Genomic DNA, 19,857 nt, shown 5'->3' on the forward strand with positions numbered 1-19,857 from the left:
ACCATCATTTGATAATTTGCTTCTACAGATGAACAGGATGGGTTACGGTTTTGATTTGTGTTTTTCTTTGGTGAAAACGAGACTGAAGATACCACCTCTTTTTTCTTTTTCCCCCTCGTTTTTTCCCCCTTCCTCCTGGAGCTTTGAGATTAGTGCATCTCAGTCTCCTCACCCTCATCTTTCATTTCTCCTCCTACTTTGCTCCAATCTTTCTCTCGATCTGCTGTTGTCTCTGTCACCGAGAGCAGACTCCCAGGCTGATAATTGCTCGTCTGGTGGCCACCACACCTGTTGCTGTCTTTGCAGCTGTGTTTGGGGATTGGGGAGAGCTTCGCCCTCTGGCCTCTGTGAATCTAACCCCTACCACCACCTTAGCTGCAGGCGTAAACCAATGGGGATGTGAGAATTTTCGTTTAGTTGGTGTGTGTTTGGCGCTCCTGTTGTAGATTGTGTTTATCTGTAACCTTGAGCGCTACCTCTAGCATGTGTCTTCTTACACCTGGCCGCTGCTGATGGTTTACACTCTTACCTCCTAATCCTCTCCTTTCTCCCCTTCTCCAGAGCCCAGGCCCTTAATGAAGCTCGGGGTCAGCGGCAGTGGGAGGCTAATTGGCCAGGTTTGCCCGGGGGTCCAGCTGCCTGTGATTGAAGTGTCCAGTGAGCGCCCACTGTGTAGCTGCTGCTGCACCTTACTCCGTTCCACTCCAACAGCCAATATACTTACTGAACCCCTGTCAGCCTCTCCCTAGTAAGTAGTAGCCAAGGTCATTTTATATTTCACTCATCTTCTCTATCTTTGGTCCAGTTTTTTGTTCCGTATCTCTTTCTGTTCATAGCTGCATCTTTGGGTTTTAGCTATTAAATGAGGCACTTTTTTGATCATGCTGTTTTGTTTTACAAACTTTCATTTATGTGTTTCTTTCTCTAAATTTCTATTTATCTTCACTTTCTCCATCTGTATTTTTTTTAATTGTCAGACTCTTTAATTCCCACTCACCATCCCAGCATTTTCTCACTTTCCCTGACTACTTCCCTAACACCTTTTTGTCCTTCCTTGCCACAGTTGGAATTGTGCAATTACTATGGCTCCCCATTGGCCAGCTGCCAGAAAGGGGAAAAAAATACTTTCAAGCCTCTATTTTTCTCTCGACGAGCCCATCAGTCTCAGGTTGGGCCGAGTTATATCAAACTGCAGTGAGTTTACAGGTAGGGTTTGAAGGCGGTGGAGTTGGGGGGTGTCTAATTAGTGGAGTCTCTCTACTCATTAAAGCAGGTCTGACTCCTGTTGTTTAACTGTCTGTGTGGCAGCAAAAAAGTGAGGGTCGGCTCCAGGGGAAAAAGACCGAGCAGATAGCAGACAGAAGTTATTGAGCCGGCTCGGCACACAGTTGCCCATCTCACTGGGGAGTTCAGCGAGCAAGGCTAAACCCCAAAGCGCCACCATATATCAACAAAAAAATGCTTTCTTTTATATTCTCAAGGAAGTGAAAGAATGGTGGCTACTAGACTGGCCAGCACTCTGTTTTTGTCAGGAAACAATAGTCCAATTATAAGTCAAGCTTTGGCTCTAAGTTCTAGTCTGTCAACACCTCATTTGAACCCTTTTATTTTTTTGTGCTTGTTTATTAAGAGATGCGAGTGATTACATCTGCTCTGACGCTCATTAAACGAGGATCCCCAATACTTAATTGCTGCTGTAATGATTTTAGGTGGAGGGTTGTTAAAACTTCCCCACTACGCATTAATTTGAAGAACGACGTATGTGAATGAAGGTGAAAAGCCTTAACACGTAATTGCCTACGATACATTAACTTTTATCCACCATTGGGCAATTCCTCATAAAGCATTTCTGCGGCTTTATCTAAATCCCAAAGCTGCGCAGCCTTAAGACATGCTGTTTACTTTAAGATGCCAACTCGCATCATCTGTGGAGTGCTTAGCCTGACAGGCGACTCCTGTTCTTGCTCCACTCTTCCGTAATCAGCTGTTTGGTCGGGCCATAGCTCTTGTGATCCACTTTCCCTTGCATTTCCTGTGGCGCTGCATGTCCACCAGCCAGCCCTCTGGTGTTTAAAGATAAACTAAATATGGCTTATTTGAAATGTAGGATACTCCAGATGACTGTGCACGCAGTAATCTTTCCACCTTTTAGTTCTAATAATTCAGCTCGACAATGACAACGTACCCAATCTACACGTGTGACCCAAAATACAACCTATTAAACATTCACGCTTCTTATCTTTGGAGTTTTCTCTGTTTATCCCTTTGTTGTTCGCTCATTTCATCTGGTTTCCCTGAAGACGGTGTAAATGTCATGGTAATAGCATGCTTTTTGGTATCCGGAAGGATTAGGAAGTGCCAGTCATGTCTCTCAAGAGGCTTTCCCTTGGCACAACCCCAGAGCGCAGAGACACATGCGAATGAGTGAATTAGGATGCACAAACAAAAACATTCCTTGTTTTTGTTTTAGCATAAGGTTAGAAAGAGCCTTTTGTTTTTCCTTGTTTTTCCCCTTTGTAGAGTTTTGAAACTTTGTGTGCCTTGCTAATTTTAACAATGCACTGCAATGAAAATAGTGTTTTTGTATTTTTGACACGTTCTTGTAGAATTTTTCTCCTGATGGGGGACATATAATAGGAAAATTAAGACAAAAATTGCATACCTTAGTATTTATTTTTTTCAAATCATGATGAATTAGTGGAGCTGGATAATCAAAATAATTGGACATTTTGTAGTACAAGCGCCAAATTTGGTAAGGATGTACCTAAGAATGCCCTCTTTCACAAAAGCCATGAGAAAATCCAATATTTATATATATATATATATATATATATATATAAAATCCCGTATACATATCCCGTATACAATCCCATATATTCGAGACTGGGGCAAGTTGACACTGAATATTTTTATAACAACTGAGTGTATGGCTGCCATCTTTACAAATTGCTGCCATTTTGGAATTTTACCATGGCTAATGGACTTTTTTGAAAGAGGTATCCTAAGGTACATCCATGCCAAATTGAGTGGGACCTGGTGGCAGAAAAGATGGCGGCTGAAATTTATTAGCCGTAAGGAAGACAAAGACTGGAAAATCTTCGCCGCCGCCACACATTTTGGTCAAAAAAGACTAATACAGCTAGATAGCTTTTATTTGCGTGAGTTTTAAGCTTTGAACCATGAACCTTTAACACATGAGGTGTTTCTGTCAAAAGCTACACTGCTCTTTGACATACTGTAACTCCGTACATGATCAACGTAAATTAGCTGATCTGCAGAGAACCGCCGTGTAGCGTGGGTAAACAATACTTAAGAGTGGCTTTTAAATCAATATGCAACACATTACTAATATAATGTAGTTTCATATCAGTGCAAAGCCACTTTTCTCTGCGACAGAGCTGATTCACATTCATGGCATAAAGGGGTTAGCGCAAGCTAGCGGTAGTTAAACCTAAACACTGATCTGAAGCTAAAGCTCCATTATAAAAGTTTTAACAGTTTTACAAATATGAACTCTTTTGCTAATATCATTTAACTAAGCGTTTAGCCTCCTTTGACACATTTAAGCTAATTCTGAACACTAAACTAAGTTTAAATAAAAGTGGCTACAACACTGAAATCTTGTGCAATTTCTGCTTCTGGCTAGTAATGTTAGGCAATCTTCATTTTTGGCTACTGATTTTTAGCCGCCATCTCTTCTGCCACCAGGTTCTTTTGGCTAAATTTAGTGCTTGCATCACAAAATGCACGATTTGTCTGAAACATCAGCCCAACTAGCTTTGCTAAATCAATAGCAGACAAAAGTAACAATGCAGTTGAAAAAAGATTGTAGTTGTTGCGTAGAAGCTACAATCGTCAGAACACAAGCTCTCTGCTCCGCCCCATTTGGATGTGTCGACTTGCTGACAAATAGATCCACGAACGTCTTTGTTTTTCTCATCTGAGCTGTCAAAACTGTCCGGCTGGATAAAGCTATAAAATTGCTCGCCAGTTTTGTTTCACCGCTAATGTTAGCATGAGGTTGTGAAGGAGAAGAGAGCAAACAAAGGGATGATGGGAAATAAGCAGAGGCTTACTTCTGTGGCAAAAACAACAAGAGAATGAGTTCTGACTAACTCCTACCTTCCTATATTTTCCAATCTCTTTCTAATCTGTTTCTTTGAGGTGTAAGAGATAAATGAAACGGGTCGGTTTACAAGGTGGTAACACGTTCTAAAAACTAACGTTTCAAAGAAAGCTCAAGAGGAAAAATGTTATAATAATTTGGTCTTGTTTTGACAAAAAATATGTATAGCATTACCCAAACTGTGACCCTTTTGAAGCCTGCGCAGGTTAATCATGTGCTAAAATTGCTGTCTTGCATAACAAGTTCTGTAATTTGAATATTTCATATTTATAGCTTTTAAATTGACTCTGAATTTCACTATTAATCCATAGAAATGAGACTGAATTATTCATTTACCATGTTAAATTAAAGTGGTGATTCTAACTTTAATGCCCATGATCTACTGAAAATGAAATTGCTTCAGAGTTTTGAGAGGTGATAGTGTTGCAACTTGAGTCAGTTACTGTTTTAGCATGGTCACGCTGTTAGATTTTGTTTTTCTGCTATTTGCATTTTTTCAATTCTTTCCACAAGCTTCGTAATCATTCCTGTTTAGTGTTCTTTGCAATTGTGAGAACTCACTGTGGTACTTGTGGCAGGTTTTGCATGAGCAGCAAGACATTTAGAATGTGTAAATAATAAAAAAAAATGTATTCCCTCCTGACAAACATGCAGGAGGATGGATTTAATTGCCTGCAGGAAGGATAGACATGAGCCCCTCATCACCATCACCTGTTTAGGTTTGGTCTCCATTCTCTGCAAATGTCATGTCCTTTTGGTACCAAAATAATGTAAACCACCTTGTTCCTGACTCATCACTCCAGCCTTCCTTCTGCAACCTACTTGGTTTCCAAAATTGTACTGCAGCCTTCCAGTTTTCCATTGCCCCCTGCAAATATCCAAGCTGTCGAGTCTGACTGGGTTGAACGTGTTCTTGCCAGAGCACAGTTGGAACACATCCGGCCTTCGGGCCACATATACTGCTCCACTCCAGGCCCTGCAAACAAGGCCTGCCCCGTGCAGCTGTCGTCTAAGTGTGAAGCGCCTTGGATTGTTATGGAAGATTACTTTTGTACATACTTTCTCACTTTGGAGATCTGTTGGCTTTCTTTTGTGCGGTATGAGACAACTTTCCATGCTTTACAGCTCATTGGGTTTTTGTCTGAGCTCATTTCATGAACCAGTGAGATTGCAGTAAATTGTCAGAAATTCCTCTGTGTCAACAAGGTTTGCTATTGCGGTACAGATAGTGCAGATATGTTTTTGTACTGTTTGCCTAATTACGAAATGTTGGTTTTACTAAAGCATGTCGGTATAAAACAATGACGAATATTTTTCTGATAATTTTAAATGTTTTCTAATTAGGGGTGTAACGATTAATCAACTTAATCGATTTATATTTCTAAGGTCTAACCAGATTTGTATTAAAATGAAATAAATCGATTATAAACTATTTTGCAAAATGCCATTTTGACTGAGGCATATAGGTTTATTTTGCTATAACGTGAAAAGTACTAAGAGCTATCACAGCAGACAACACACATTTATAATGGCAGCAAAAACCGATCAAGCCATAATTACAGTCCAATGTGTGGAAAACACTTTGAATTTTGGAAAGATGTGACCACACAGTGTGATAGAATGTCCAATAATTTGTATTATTTTGATGTGGAAAAACAACAGTGGACTGAACTTTATTAAACTAAATTGTGAATGGATTTGACATTAATTCTTGTTTACTTGTTTGTTTGTACATACATTTAATTGACACTTTTTAAATTTTTTTGGGGGGGGGGCTAAAGATGTCCTGGATCGATTTTAGGTCAGTGAATCGGATCGGTCAAAATGAACCAATATCGACTATGAATCGTATCGGCAACCAAAACTTAGCACAACAGGTCTGTTGGAGGCTGAATCCACTCTCAAAATAGGGGCGGTGGAGGTGTGGTTTGGATCTGTGATTGACAGTGACGCTGAGGTTAGCTTGAGGTAACGTCTTCAACATGGAGTGTGGATCCGAGCAAAGTGATGTCACAGAACTTTCTGTGGAGGTTAAGGATTTTTGTTCATCCAAGGCAGGCGTTCATGGTCCAGACCGAAGGGGGACCACTGGAAGTCCACTGGAAAGTTGTGCAAGCCAATAGATTTTGGCAAAAACACATAACGAGCTAAAGCTAAAGCTAACACGATAACGACAGACTGTTACAGAATCAAAGATGGGCGGGGCTTTCATACTGGAGCTGCAGAGCATGAAGACATATGAAATGATGTGGGACTTACAGCAGTTGACCAATCACAAAATTCAACTGTAATATCCTGTTTCAACCTGTAGGGGGCAGCACACCGAAAGTTTTAGACTGTAATTTCAGGAATTAAACAAGTTTATTTTTGAATTGTCAACAATGTGTCAAAGACCAACAGACAACACTTTTAAAGCCTCATTTATAGAGGTCAACAGACAAAAAAAGTGGATTTAGAGTTTGGTGACCCTTTAAACGATTTGAATTGTTGTTAAAAGCAATTGTTACACCTCTATTTCTAATAGTAAAGGCTGAGTACTATGACATCCAGGTTACGTAAGCTCAGCAGCCAGGTTGATGTTGAGGAGAGACATTCACAGACGGATTCCAGACAAGCCTCTCAAAAAGTTTCATGTCAAATTCCCAGTCGTACAAATCTCCACAATGATCTGCCAAGTCTTTGCAAAAGTTAGTGGAGCAGGAAAAACAGAATTTCACCCCCCCCCCCCTTCCCCCCACTCTGAGCCCACACTTCCCCTCCTCTCAGCCATCACTGGACACTGCTTGGCGAGGAGGAGTGATGCAGAACATCTGTGGAAATCTGTGTGTGTGTTTGTGATGGATGAATACTCTATCTGGCTAAGGACATTTGTGCTTATCTATTTATTTTAGATTCGGATATTAACACATTCGGATGGAACCCTCTGCACGCCAGCAGCTGAGTCAGTTTTTCCTCCTAAAATCTTAAAGAAAAGGAATAAATGAAATTTGGCTCCAGAGACAAACTGTTTTAATAGTTGAAAGGCTTTGGGGGCTGAATTGATCCTCCGGCCTCTGTTGACAGATAAATGAGGAAGAGTAAGTGGGAGAAAAAAAAAGAAAGATAACGCACTTCCTTTTCAGCTAAATTGCTTCCTGATTCTGACAAAAAAGGAAGTAGGGTCAGTTCTCCTGTTAGTGTGTTTTTCCAGTTTTCTGTTAGCCCGCAGACTGGTTTGTCATCAGGAAAAAAATATGTCTGAGAAAATGATTCAGCAGGTCTGGATGTTTCTCTGCAGCTGCCAGAGATGAAAATGCTCCGAGTCACGGAAATCTCTTTTATTTGGGTATGCTTTTCAGTATAAATAATGAAATGGAGCCCATAATTGGTGGTTCTGTGTAATTAGGACCAAGCTGTCAGCTAGCGAAGTTGCCTCAGTCAGTTGGTAGTGCAGCTAAGGCAGTAATTACTATTATCTGTGGGGGTTGTTGACTCAACAATAATGTTTTTTTAGGGTTAGAGGTTCAAGCACAATATTGGAAAAGACATTAATCTTTTAATATTTGCTTTAATGTCTGGCAAGTGGTCAAACTGTTGCTGTAAATGGAGCGGGAAAGACCCCCTGTCCTTGGATTTTTCTGCTCAGCGACTATGTGAAGAGGTAGTCCATATTTTCATTAGTGAAACAGTTTGACTTTTTCCCTTCTCCCTGCATGACGCCCCACCATAAACAGCATTATCAACTATCTCAGCAGGTTTTCTAATACCCCCGTAATCCTGTCATTTCATTCATGGATACCGCCGGGGTTATTCCGGGCTTGGAGCGCATCTGTCTGCTTGTCTCTCCTCCTCTATGTGAGAGATTGGATTCCTCAACTGCTCTTCTGCTTCCACCACACCCTCCCCACACACAAGCGTGTTTGCGCGCCTCTCTTGTCACATCCCCATAGTGCAAATGGGTCGGTCAGAACCAGTGATATATGGGGAGCAGGACAATGGCGGAGTAGAGCCGGTGCAGGGATGATTCATAGTTGTGGAGAGTAACTTCCCCTCACTAAGGCAAAAAATCTGTGTATTTGGCATCAGGTGTACAAGCACGGCATCTACACCACAAGAAGAGAGAAACAAATACTGAGAATCCAGGTGATGCTTCCTTTACTCTCCTGCTAAGTAATGAGTCTGCCGGAGAGTCGCATGACCTCGTGTGAAAGGGTGCGCAGTGTGATTATTGGGCGAGTAGAGGAAAGACGCAAAGGTCAGACGCGTCACTGTTTTTACCTGTTCGCTGGCACCCAACATGCAAATTGTTCTGACTGTGAATTAAACATGTGGCACCTGGTAGCCTGAGGCATGATGGACATTCAGTCATATTGCGAGGCAAAGGAAATGGCTTTTTAAGTAGGCTATTTATGGTGAAGATATTGTATTCATTTTATTATAATAAAACATCCATTACTTTCTGAGTGTATGGCATAGGGAGTATGAGGCTGGCAGAGTGCAGCTCAGTGTAATAAGAACGGTGCGTCTGTTCCAAATGAGGCAAGAAAAAGAGCAGGTTCCTGTAGATATTATTTTCCTTCGCAGGGGTGCTCAGATCTAGTGATATGCTTTGTGAGGAGTAATAAAGAAATATATCTGTTTTTATTGTGCATTGGCGACAGAGTTATGTTTAGAGCTAGCATAAAGAGCTGGAACATGGCGTAAAATGATATTATGGCCCATTAGGTTGGGGCCTGAGCTGAGCATCGTTTGCAGTATCCGAGGACCGGAGGTAATGGGGCCGCGGCGTATTGTCTGTGATCTGCTCTTTCACTCTCTCTGATTGAATCGTCTACATCACTGGCACTTCATCTCACGGGGAAAGGCAGTAGACAGGGTGATTTTGGCCAAGGATATCACTCTTTCCAACATAGGAGATAAGAGAAAAGGGTGGAGGGAATTGTAGGACGTTGTCCGTCAGACATAAATGAAGAGTTTTGAGGAATTTTTGTTGGTGGGCTGTAAAGTGAAATAAAGACATGATTCTTGCTTGTGGTATCTTTTGGGGTCCAGATGTCCCAAGCCTTACATTGATGTGTTATCCATCTCATGATAAATGTGGATGAAGGTGGATAGTGCCACGGACCCCACTCCCAACATCAACTTACCAAGGATAGTACAAGGGGGATACAACTGTTTTAGTTGGAGGACGATATCTTGCATCGTCTGGTTTAGAAGTACAGCCAAAATCACGGTATGCCCTCAAAGTTCCTGTGTGTTCTTAGATGACTCACCTTTCTGTTTTTTTTAAATCCCCACCTCCACTGGGGCTTTCCCCAGTGCAGAGCAGTCAGTGAGAGGGGAAGGGAAAAAAAACATTAAGCCAGTGTTACGTCTAGCTCTAGCTGAATTTTTAATGTTTCTTTTCGGACTCACTCCTGTTTAACTAGAAGGGGTGCCTGCAGGAATTTGCAAGGCAAATTCCCATCATGCTTGGAGCATCTTGTTAAGCCCTTCAAATCTACGAACCGTCACATAAACCCGGCTTCACCTTTGTCCCTTGTTGGTGAATCTACATCTGCCGTTGGGTGTTGAATAGGTGAGCAATCTGTTGAATGGGATGGCTTGTCTGTTGCCCTTTGCAGCCAGCATGGGGGCTCAGCGAGTAATGTGAACCATGCTGAAGAATTCTCGGCATGCTGAATGGAACCAGATGTCTAAGTTTTTGTTTTTCTTTTGACCCAGACTCAAAGCGTGTGTTCTTGGGGCTTTCATAACACGGAGACGTGTTTGAATCTGTTTCTGGGTTGTTACCTCCTTATTTTTGAAATGCACAATCAAAAGACCCACAGGGTAGCCTGGATCTCATAATGGAGCAAGATGTGATTTGAAATGCGATAAGCCAGGAATGACCACTGCTGGCTTATTTGTGTTTGCATAGCATGTGGGCCTTGTAGACCTCTTTCCTTCAAATTGACCACTAATGCGTGTTCATGGTTTTACACATGCATCCCCCAGCCACCTTGCTGAAAATGTGACTTTACCTGACAAATAACATTGTGTGTCTTACTGGAAAAAGGCTCAGTGGAAAACAGGATACAGAAAGTAATGCCACAACTCTAAGATCTCCTGCACGGATACAAATCATTTCCTTAATTTACAGACTTTTCATCACCAGTACCGGAGGCTATAAAAATCGTTCCTTTGCCAAGCATTGAAATGAAAACCCATAAATTAAATGTGATTCATTATACCTCTGCATCTGAATGTCTGCCAGGAAAATTGAATTTACTCAATAAAACAAAACCAAAAAAAAAGCTGAGAAGTTTTTGTCTGAACAGGTTGTGCCCTGTGAAAACACTTTCTTCCATGCCATGTCATACATCGTCAGTTCCGAAATGTAGAAAGGCATAGCAATTGTTGGCATCCAGTCGTTTCTGAAATTACACCCATATTGCGTAAGTGTTGACTTCAGGCTGTGTCTGAAGCACTTAGAAGATTCTGCCAGGCCACACAAAAGACTTCTCAAATATATCCCTCGTCCAAAACACTTGTCCCTCCCTCTTCTGGACTTCACTATACCATCAAAGGAGGTGGCAGTCATTGACTGAGGTTTTGCTGGTAGGCATGTGTGACCAAGTGTGTGAATACTTTCTGCCTGAACATGTAGGTTTGTGTCAGCTATCACTACAGGAAATGACCAGCTGTTTGCTTTGAAGTCTCAGCAGAGTATTTCATTATACTTACTATCTCTAGAGACACGATAGGGCAGATTTCTCCTCCTCCTCCTTTTCCTCTCCCATAGACCCTCAATGCACTCTTCTGCCAATGCTTCACACTCAGAGCTGTGCCACCAAATGCCTGTTAGAATGCAGAACAGGCATCCATTAGCATAGAGAATGGTACTGCTGGTCGCCACAGGGCACAACCCCCCCCTCCACTTTGCTACCCGCTCACTTCTACACACCATACTTGCCTGAAAAGGCTGAGAGGGCACGTGTAATTGCATTTTCCTCTCCCTGTGCTAAAGCTCATTGCAAGATACAGGGAATTCTATGATTTGCCAACCTTGGCCCATCCTTACTACTTCCTCTTATTTTTATTCCCACTTGCCTCACTGCACCTCCACCTCCTTGAAAGCGTCACCTCCTCCTTTTATGCTTCAAGCATGTTGAAAATGTGCAGTGAGTGGGGGTGAAATTAATTGGATCCAAGCATAGAAATGTTCAGCCCCCCCGTGGTGTAGCCGTGTAAGGAAGGATCTGTACATGCGTAGCAGAAATTGCTGCAAGAGATGCTCTGCTGCCAGACTGTGCCAATCTGACAATCTTGTTTCCTGCATATAGCGCCGGTACCAACAACTTTTGCATGCAAATCTAATTATGCATTTACTTTACTGCACTTTTGAAAGTGTGCGGAAGTGTTTTACAGACCAAATCCACACTTGCAGATATTTAGATTGGATTTTTTTTTTGTTGTTTGTTTGTTTGTTTTCGTCTGTAGGTTTAGAGCCAAGAACACATTTCTGGCTTGGGTGTGGTTGAAATGTGGGTTAGGAAATCCCTTGTTGAGGTTCTTGCAGGCACAAATACTTGTAAAGTTTTTTGCTCCTATAAACTCCTGCAGATTCCAGACGTTACCAAGTGGAAACTATGAAGCTCACGGTATAGAGGCTGAATTCTACTAAAAAACGTATCATGATTAGGACTTTAAGTGATGTGAGGCGTTGTTGGTGGTCTTTTATCTGTGACTGTTCAGGAAATCGTTTTCCGTCTTTAATTTAGATAGTGTGCATTCCCAGTAGAGATAAATAGTGAGAAAGATGGAGTGGATGGACTTGTGCTACTTATCATAGCAAGTAGCCTGTGATGGTAATCAAAATCCTTAACGCTTCTAAAAACTTTGCAAGCTACTTGGCAAAACTTATTGTGAATTTGTAATAAATTGCTGGACTTTGCTGTTTCTGGTAACGGTTTTGTAGAAACCATGTCACCATCTATAGCAGGAGTCCCCAAACTTTTTCTTGTGAGGGCAACATAACTGTTTTCTTCTCTGATGTGGGGCTGGAGTCGGTTTGTAGCCTAACGGGAAAAGTGCAGCAATCACAGGCTAAACGTAAACTTTACGGCTTTCCAGAAAGCCACACATAGCCAAATTTTCAATAATTCATTTCTCCAATCTTCACAGAAAAATAATACTAAAACTTTTGAAAACTAGATAGCATTATCCGTGATAGTGCTAGTGTGAATGCTGTAAGCTGAATGTGGCAGCTGAAGATGCTAGTGCGAATGCTGAAATGGCTGAAGCTGATTGCTAGCTAAAATATTAGCCAAATGCCAAATTATTCTAAAAAACTGAAAAAAAATCAAAAATACCCAGAACAGCTAGCATGTAGCTGAAATATTAGCTAAATGCCAAATTAGCCACAAAAAACTGGTAAAAAATATGTAATTTAGCCAAAACAGTTTGCATAGGGCTTAAATATTAGCTAAATTCAAAATTAGCCTATATAACTGAAAAAAGCCCTAAATTAGCCCAAACATGTAGCTGAAATATTAGCTAAATACAAAAACCTGGTAAAATGTCTAATTTAGTCAAAATAGCTAGCATTAGGCTAATATATTAGCTAAACTCCAGATTAGCTTATAAAACTGAAAAAAGCCAAAATTAGCCAAAACAGCTAGCATGTAGCTGAAATATTAGCTAAATGTCAAACTAGCCAAAAAACTGGTAAAATGTCTAATTTAGCCAAAACAGCTAGCATTAGTCTGGTTTAGCTGTATCATCGGCAACACTTGTTCAAGCTGCCACTTCAAATGAAAAGTCTACTCAAACGCGTATTAAAAACTCTCTCGCTTATGCGTAGCGATGCAACTTTTAATCAATCAATCAATCAATCAATCGATCAATCACCATACTTTATTAATCCAGATGGAAATTCATTATTGTTTTCCAGTTTAAGACACAGAAGTACATACAAACACTTCAAGGTTGACTGTGGATATAACCCACAACGGGCACCCCTTACTTAGCCTGGGTGTGGAAGGGCCACAAGAGGTTGGGTGAGGTCAATGGTGACAAAACAAAAAAAAAGTAATATCTTAACACTCCATAGTGCGTTCAATGTGTAGATATAAGCAAACAAATACACCATGTAGAACACAGAAGCACAATACATTCGAACATTCCAAGACCGACCATTTTTTGGGTCTACTAACAAACGCATGGCCATTGAACGCAATTTAACCCTTGTTTTACCCCAGCCTTACATTAATGTGTGATCCCTCCCATGACACATGTGGACGAAGGTGGACAGGATTTCATGTCTGCCATGGATACAAGTGAAAATTAAAAAAAGTTTCTGCGCTGTCTTGTGGGGTCTAGATGACCCCACTACCAACATCAAGATACGTAGGATAGCACAAGGGTTAAATCACTTTGACCAATCAGGAACTAGAATTTGGTGGCAACATTTGGATTTGATTTAAGCCTGTTGATGTCTGCGTTTGTTTTTCAATTAAAGGTAAACCAAGGCCACTGCCTTGCCATGATGTTAATCCACATCTGCCATTGGAAGGACACTAGCAATGAGCTGAACTGTCTCAAGATTTGCACCACTTTGACATTTAGCACCAAGTCTCGTCCAAATGTAGGTGTTGGACATGCGCTTGCAAACAAAAGAAGCCCATCCCTGCATGTCCAGTGTGAACACAGTCACGCATCAAATACCCGGTGTGTGAGTAGGTTCAGAAGTGAGCCTGTTATGAGCTGAAGTCACTGCAGATAGATGATAACTCAGATCTATCTGTTTGAAAAAAGCTGAAAATTCCCTTTTTTATTAAGTTTTAGGTGTTTTTTTTTTTTTAGTAATACCATACATCTACAATCAGATATCTAAATATAAATAAAGGAAAAAACAAACAATACAACATTTCCTGCTTAGGATGAGACCATATCTGATCAAATAAAAAACTGGACATCTGATAAAGCTTCAGTGTTAGTGACTTTCATTACACTTTATAAACATTTATTCAAACCAGCCTCTAGCACACTGCAGTAAAGCAGACACTGCATCAGTTAAACAACCAGCTTATCTCGGAATAGCTCCTCTCTGTGTTTTGTTCATGTCTTTGAAGTGTTGCAAATATTTCCTTTGTCCAGAGGTAGCTGGTTATCGCCTCTTCCTGTCTGATCCGTGCTGTTTTTGTGGCTTTCTGACTTCTCTTTTTGGCCTTCTCTCTGTTCCCGCTGGCTGCCAGTGTATGATTTATGACAGTCTGGAGCTAATGGTACAGAACCGGGATTTGTGTCCGTGATGTTGTGACTGGACTGGTGCCGGCTCATTGGCACCCTCACCTCTTTCCGTCCCTCTCTGTTTCTCTCGCTTGCTCCCTCTAGATATGGCGAGATGTCTGGTGAGTGACTCTGGTGTTGATCAGCATCCCTGTACGCCGCCTCATTTGTCTTCATCTTCCCGCTTTTTTTTTTTTTTTTTTCCACCAGAGAAGCCAGGCTGCAGGCTGGCAGGGGAGCCGACTCACCTTCAGACAAGGCGACAGGACCTTTCATCCCCTTTTCATCCCTCGTGCTTTCTCATCCCTACCTCTTGAACACCAGCATATTCCCTCAACCCCCATCCCTCCCTGTCAGGGTGTGAGGCTGTGGTCGGCATATGAGACCAGCAGGGGGCCTTGTACGTGGAATTGGGTTAATTAGCACAGCAGTCTGGAGACGAATGCTGCGTTATCTAATGCTGCCACCCTTGTCCTCCAAACCCCCTCTCCCTTTCTCCGTCTCTCGAGGTTGCTTCCATCATTCTGCTTGCGTCGCCAGGTTTGTTGAAGGATGTCGCTGCCAGCTGTCTTTTCATGGATGACTGCCAACCTTTCTTCATATCTTCTGTCTGTTGTCATTTCCTTGTTTATTCCCATCTCTCATTCTTTGTTTTCTTCCCCCATCTTGAACGGTGTAGCAGGTAATGAAGTTTGTGTCCCGAGCCTGTTTCTGTTTTCTCGCCCCGGCTTAAGGGAGAGGTTTTCTTTCTTTTCTCTTACATCTCGGGCAAGGACCGGGCATTTTGTGGAGTGTTCATGGCACACTGGCACAATCACAGCCAGGTTGAGCAGGGCAGAGAGCATCCCAGGTCGGCACGCAGTCTGTGTCCACTCTACCATGCCAAAGCTGCAATCTGTGAGCAGTGTGTAAGAGCAAAACAGACTCTGGATTTCCCTGATGGCCGTGTGGCGTTTGCCTTCTTCAGTGTCAAAGATCAAAAGAGCATGGGCAGTCTGAGTTTTTGATCCTGCCAGAACACCAGCGTTTTCTGTAACTGTTTTTGTTATTCACCAAGTAAAGTACTCAGTTTCTCAATAGAAAGCATATTGGAAATTTGTTCACCACGGATTTAGCCTTTGCACTCAAGAGCATTTGAGACGAACTTTCTTGATAAGTTTAATGCTACTTACACACCAAACAGGGGTTCTTGAACGCGCTTTTAGCATACAGTGTCGACACATGACTGTTACTACCTGATATTAGTGCATGCAGGGGGGGACTTATCGGGCAAACAATACCATGGGGCCCTCCTCTGTGGTTGTATTAATTCTTTCTTAAAAGAACATCTATAAAAAACTTCTTCACTGGTCCACTTTTAGACACTGTCAGTGTCAGGAACACAAATCTCTTGATATGAATTTCAAAAGTTAAATTATATTCAAATGTTCAAGTTTTTTTTTACATATATAAACAGTATCCCTCCTTTATTTTCAGGGGTTAGGGACCAGAGAGATCCACAAATACCCAAAAAGACCCAAAGAGTCATGTGACTGACAAAGAATACACAAATATGTGAAACCGGAAATAATTGGGGGAACACTGTAGACCGGGGGTGTTAAACTCAATCGCACAAGGGGGGGGCCAAAATTCATAACATACCTTAGGTCGTGGGCCGAATAGGATAATCATTTATTCAACACACTAAAACTGCATTTTTAAAACGTAACTTTTTAGCATTACTATGAATTAAAACAGGAAGGAATATTATTCCAGAATACATAAACCTTTAATAACTTTCAATATTTTATACTCTGTAAAATATATTTTGTCAAAATTTTGTCAGGATCCGAGCCTTGACTTTGACACATGCTGTTTACATATATATATATATATATATATTATAGATTCTACTGATGCTACAAAAGGACAGAGGAGGTCGAAATACTTTCACATGAGAAGTCTTAGGTCATTTCAGTGGTTTTCTATGAAAGGGTTAAATCACGTTCAGACGATAGCCTACCCTTGCCTAGTGGTAAGTCCGTCCCTCAGTGCACGTAGCTACAATTGGAAAAGGATTAGAGTGAAATGTTGAAGTGGTGCCAATCTCTTGAATCTTGCTCCAAGCTTTTTCTTTCACAGCTTTCTTCCAGTATCTGAATGTCTTGGTGTTTATTTAATTCCATCCGGACACACTTTTCAAACGGTTGGTACTTCCGTTCATTAAAAGAACGCCATCCATACGCCACTATTAAGTGTCCCTGGTTGGTCAAAGTTCAACAAGCTTAACTTTCAACACATGGTCAATGGCTGCATATTTTTACGTAAAGCCCAAAAACAGACAAAACAAACAAACAAACAAAAAAAAACGTGAATGATAAAACTTTGAAAGCAGAAGCCTGAAAACGCATTTAAGTTCATTTACAAAGAATTTTCATGGAAAAAACGGTTGCTTGAATGTACGTTTCCACGCCCAATGTGAACATAGCATGCATCAGATTGAAAAAAAAAAATACAGAAAGTATTAATACTTGTATATTTGTCACTTTTGACAGATAGCAGTGAAAACCCCATACACTATATCTCCACAGATCAACGACAGGAAGTTTCCTGTACCTCTCAAGTCTTTGTACTGCAAAAGAAAGCAAAAAGACCCTTGTTTTGTCAAAACTTTTTTAATAATCTCATTAAGAAAGTTTTTAAGTCGAAAAATAATCTTATTTTCTTTTAACCCTGTAACTACTTAAAAAAGAAAAAAGAAAAACACCAAAAAAGTATTTTATTCTGCCTTGGCATGAAAACCCTAAAGGGACATCACAGTTAAAAAAAAAAAAAAACGTTAAAATTATTATTATTTTTTTCATAAACTACTTAGATGGCTCCGTTAAAAAAATAAGTGAAGTAAAAAAAAAAAAAAATAAGTGGATAAAATTGATGCGCACCAGATAATAACTGTTGCACACCAGTTACTATCTGAAGCGCAACAGTTACTATTCAGATTTTTTTTTTAACTAGTTGTTCTGGTTAGTAACTGGTGCACACCAGATAGTATTTTTTTTCTAAAAATTGAAATAAAAGAAATGTTCTGGTTACGAATTGATGCGAACCAGTTACTATCTGGTGTGCTTCCATTACTAACCAGAATTCTTTTCTTTTTATTTCAATTTTTGGAAGAAAAAAAAAATTGCTTCAACTTTTTTTTTTAATTTTTCCCTTTAGGGGCTCCATACTGTGTTGAGTAATACACACAATCAATATTTTTAAAAACATGTTTTCTAAATGTTTCCCACCGTTTGGTTGAGCAGGTAGTTAAAGGGTTAAAACGATAATTTTGGGCAGACTTTTCTTGAAGAAAATCTTGGGAATCTTATTTCTGGTGTACCTGATTTTTTATTTTTTATTTTTTAAAGTCTAAACGGTGGTCATGGAACAGGGAATCTGTGCTTGTGTGTTGAAGTTGCAGAGCAGTTGCCTCCTCTGGTGTGCAGGAGCCGTTAAGCTCTGCACTGTGATTGACCCTGCCCTCCTGCGCGGTGTCATTGCAAGCCAAGTGAAAAACAGATCTATGCCAAATAAAGACATGAAATGTCCCTCCCTGTGAAAGTGAAATGATCCCCTCACATCCAAAGGAAGTCAATCAGTCCTTTTGTTCTGCTTTTGCCCCTGAGAATTCTGTCTACATAAATTTAGCTCACTTATTCTTTGATCATATCAGTTAATCTGCCTTCACTGGGCTTAATGGAGGTCACAGTGGGCAAGGCTAATTGTGACTTAAACCTAAGTCATTAAAAAAATACTGCTCTGCGGTATCAGTAACTTCTTAAAACTAAATTTTTAGTGCTTGCCTTAAATGTCTTTTGCTCTCTAGTTTTCATTACGTCCTCCTGCACCACAAGAACTCTCCCGACAGCAATCCCTTTCAATATCGTGTCATTGATAAAATTCTTTGATACCCTCGTTAGAGCGAGTTGATTCCACCACGGGGGGATTTAGCGCCGCTTTTGTACGGCGAAGCTCCTCAGTGCTGTGCTGAGCAGCGATAGTGGCTCCTCTCAGAGAGGAACGAGGACAGAGCGGGTGGGAGGGAGCATCTCTCTGATCTTCTGCCTCTCTCAGAACCATCTGTTTGGTGCTGGCCCAACATTCTGCGCCGCTCAGTATTAGCGCTTACAAATATATACATTTCTCACTCGACGCTTTATGAGAGAAGTCATACCCCTCATTGAGATGTGCTCGCCAGGAGATGGGAAGTGAGAGCAGATTGGAGTGGGGCAGAGTTGTGGGGGCGACGCCTGCCATTTCCTTCATTGATAGCAGGAAAGAGGGGGGTGGGGGGGATGATGAAATCAGGACAAGAAGTTGGCTGTGTCATCAGAGCTTGTGATATCTAGACTGACTAATGAAAAATGCTTTTTTCCGGGGGCTCGACAGCACAGCCGGCATCATAAAGTTTTAATACTGCCGGCATGGCTGTCTTTAGCATTGAGAACAAAAAAATGATCAACAGGTTTTATAGTAGAACAAAGCTCAAAGCTTAGTTTGGGCATTTTAAAGACCCACTTCATGGAAAATGTGGTGTTCTTGTGCTGTTTTTTCTGATGATGGAGGACATACATAAAGATACTTAAGCTTAAAATAGTATTTGTGAGTATTTCTCTCTATTCAAATTGTTGTGAATCAGGAGCAGACAAGAGTTTTTAAAAAAAGTTTCCTTCAAATAGAGATGGAGTGGAGTAAAAGAATATTCAAATGTTTAAGTTTGAGGTTTTTTAATGAAAAACCAAGTGAATGACTAAATGGAAAGTTCTATGCAGACGACTACAGAAATATACCCACATTTGACGATGGGTAAATGAGTAATCAAATGAACAGAGGATTGGAGGATCAGTTAAGATCTTTTTTTCTACTTCTCTTCTCTTATGTTTTTCACTTTTTGCTTAATGCCTTTGTTTGTTTTTTTGTCTATCGTTTATTGTTAAGTATATTCATAAGTGGATCATACCACGTTTGTTTATATGAGGTCGTAAATTCATCATGTTGGATAAGTGGTTTTATTTTGTTTTAGATTCTTGGTTTTAAAAAGAAAAAGCTTAAAGAGGTGCTACAAATTATTATTTTAATAGTTGACTAATCACCTATTATTATTATTTTATTATTTCGATTAGTCGAATAATCGGATCAATCATGAACTCGATGTAAAACAAACATCTTAACTATCATTAGCTTTGAACTTGAAGTGTTTAAGCTATATGCTAACTAAAAAGAACTCAGAGGCTAATTTCTGTTGAACATCTGCCGCTCTGCAGAAACTATGTCCTAGAAAATCACCTTTTTTTGTCAAAAATGTCATAATCATAATAAAAAAAACATTTGGAACAATAGATTAAAGAATAATCGAAGTAGGTCTTTAAAGTAATCCTTTATTTTGACTTATTCCATGTTTCGTAGTGTAAAATACACTGTTCCTATTCGAGTCGTTGATGGTTTTAAAAGTTTACAAA

At 40.5% G+C, this 19,857-nt stretch overlaps 1 protein-coding gene across 1 annotated transcript in view; it reads left to right on the forward strand.

The window, feature by feature from the left end:
- Positions 1-19,857, forward strand: part of plxnb2b (plexin b2b) — a 160,627-nt gene that overhangs the window by 34,609 nt on the left and 106,161 nt on the right. The window contains exon 2 of the mRNA XM_024281855.2: positions 562-748. The gene's annotated coding sequence lies outside the window, so the exon portion shown is untranslated. The remainder of the gene's footprint in view (positions 1-561; positions 749-19,857) is intronic.

The sequence above is a fragment of the Oryzias melastigma genome, linkage group LG6 (assembly GCF_002922805.2).
Source record: "Oryzias melastigma strain HK-1 linkage group LG6, ASM292280v2, whole genome shotgun sequence".
Classification (NCBI taxonomy): domain Eukaryota; kingdom Metazoa; phylum Chordata; class Actinopteri; order Beloniformes; family Adrianichthyidae; genus Oryzias; species Oryzias melastigma.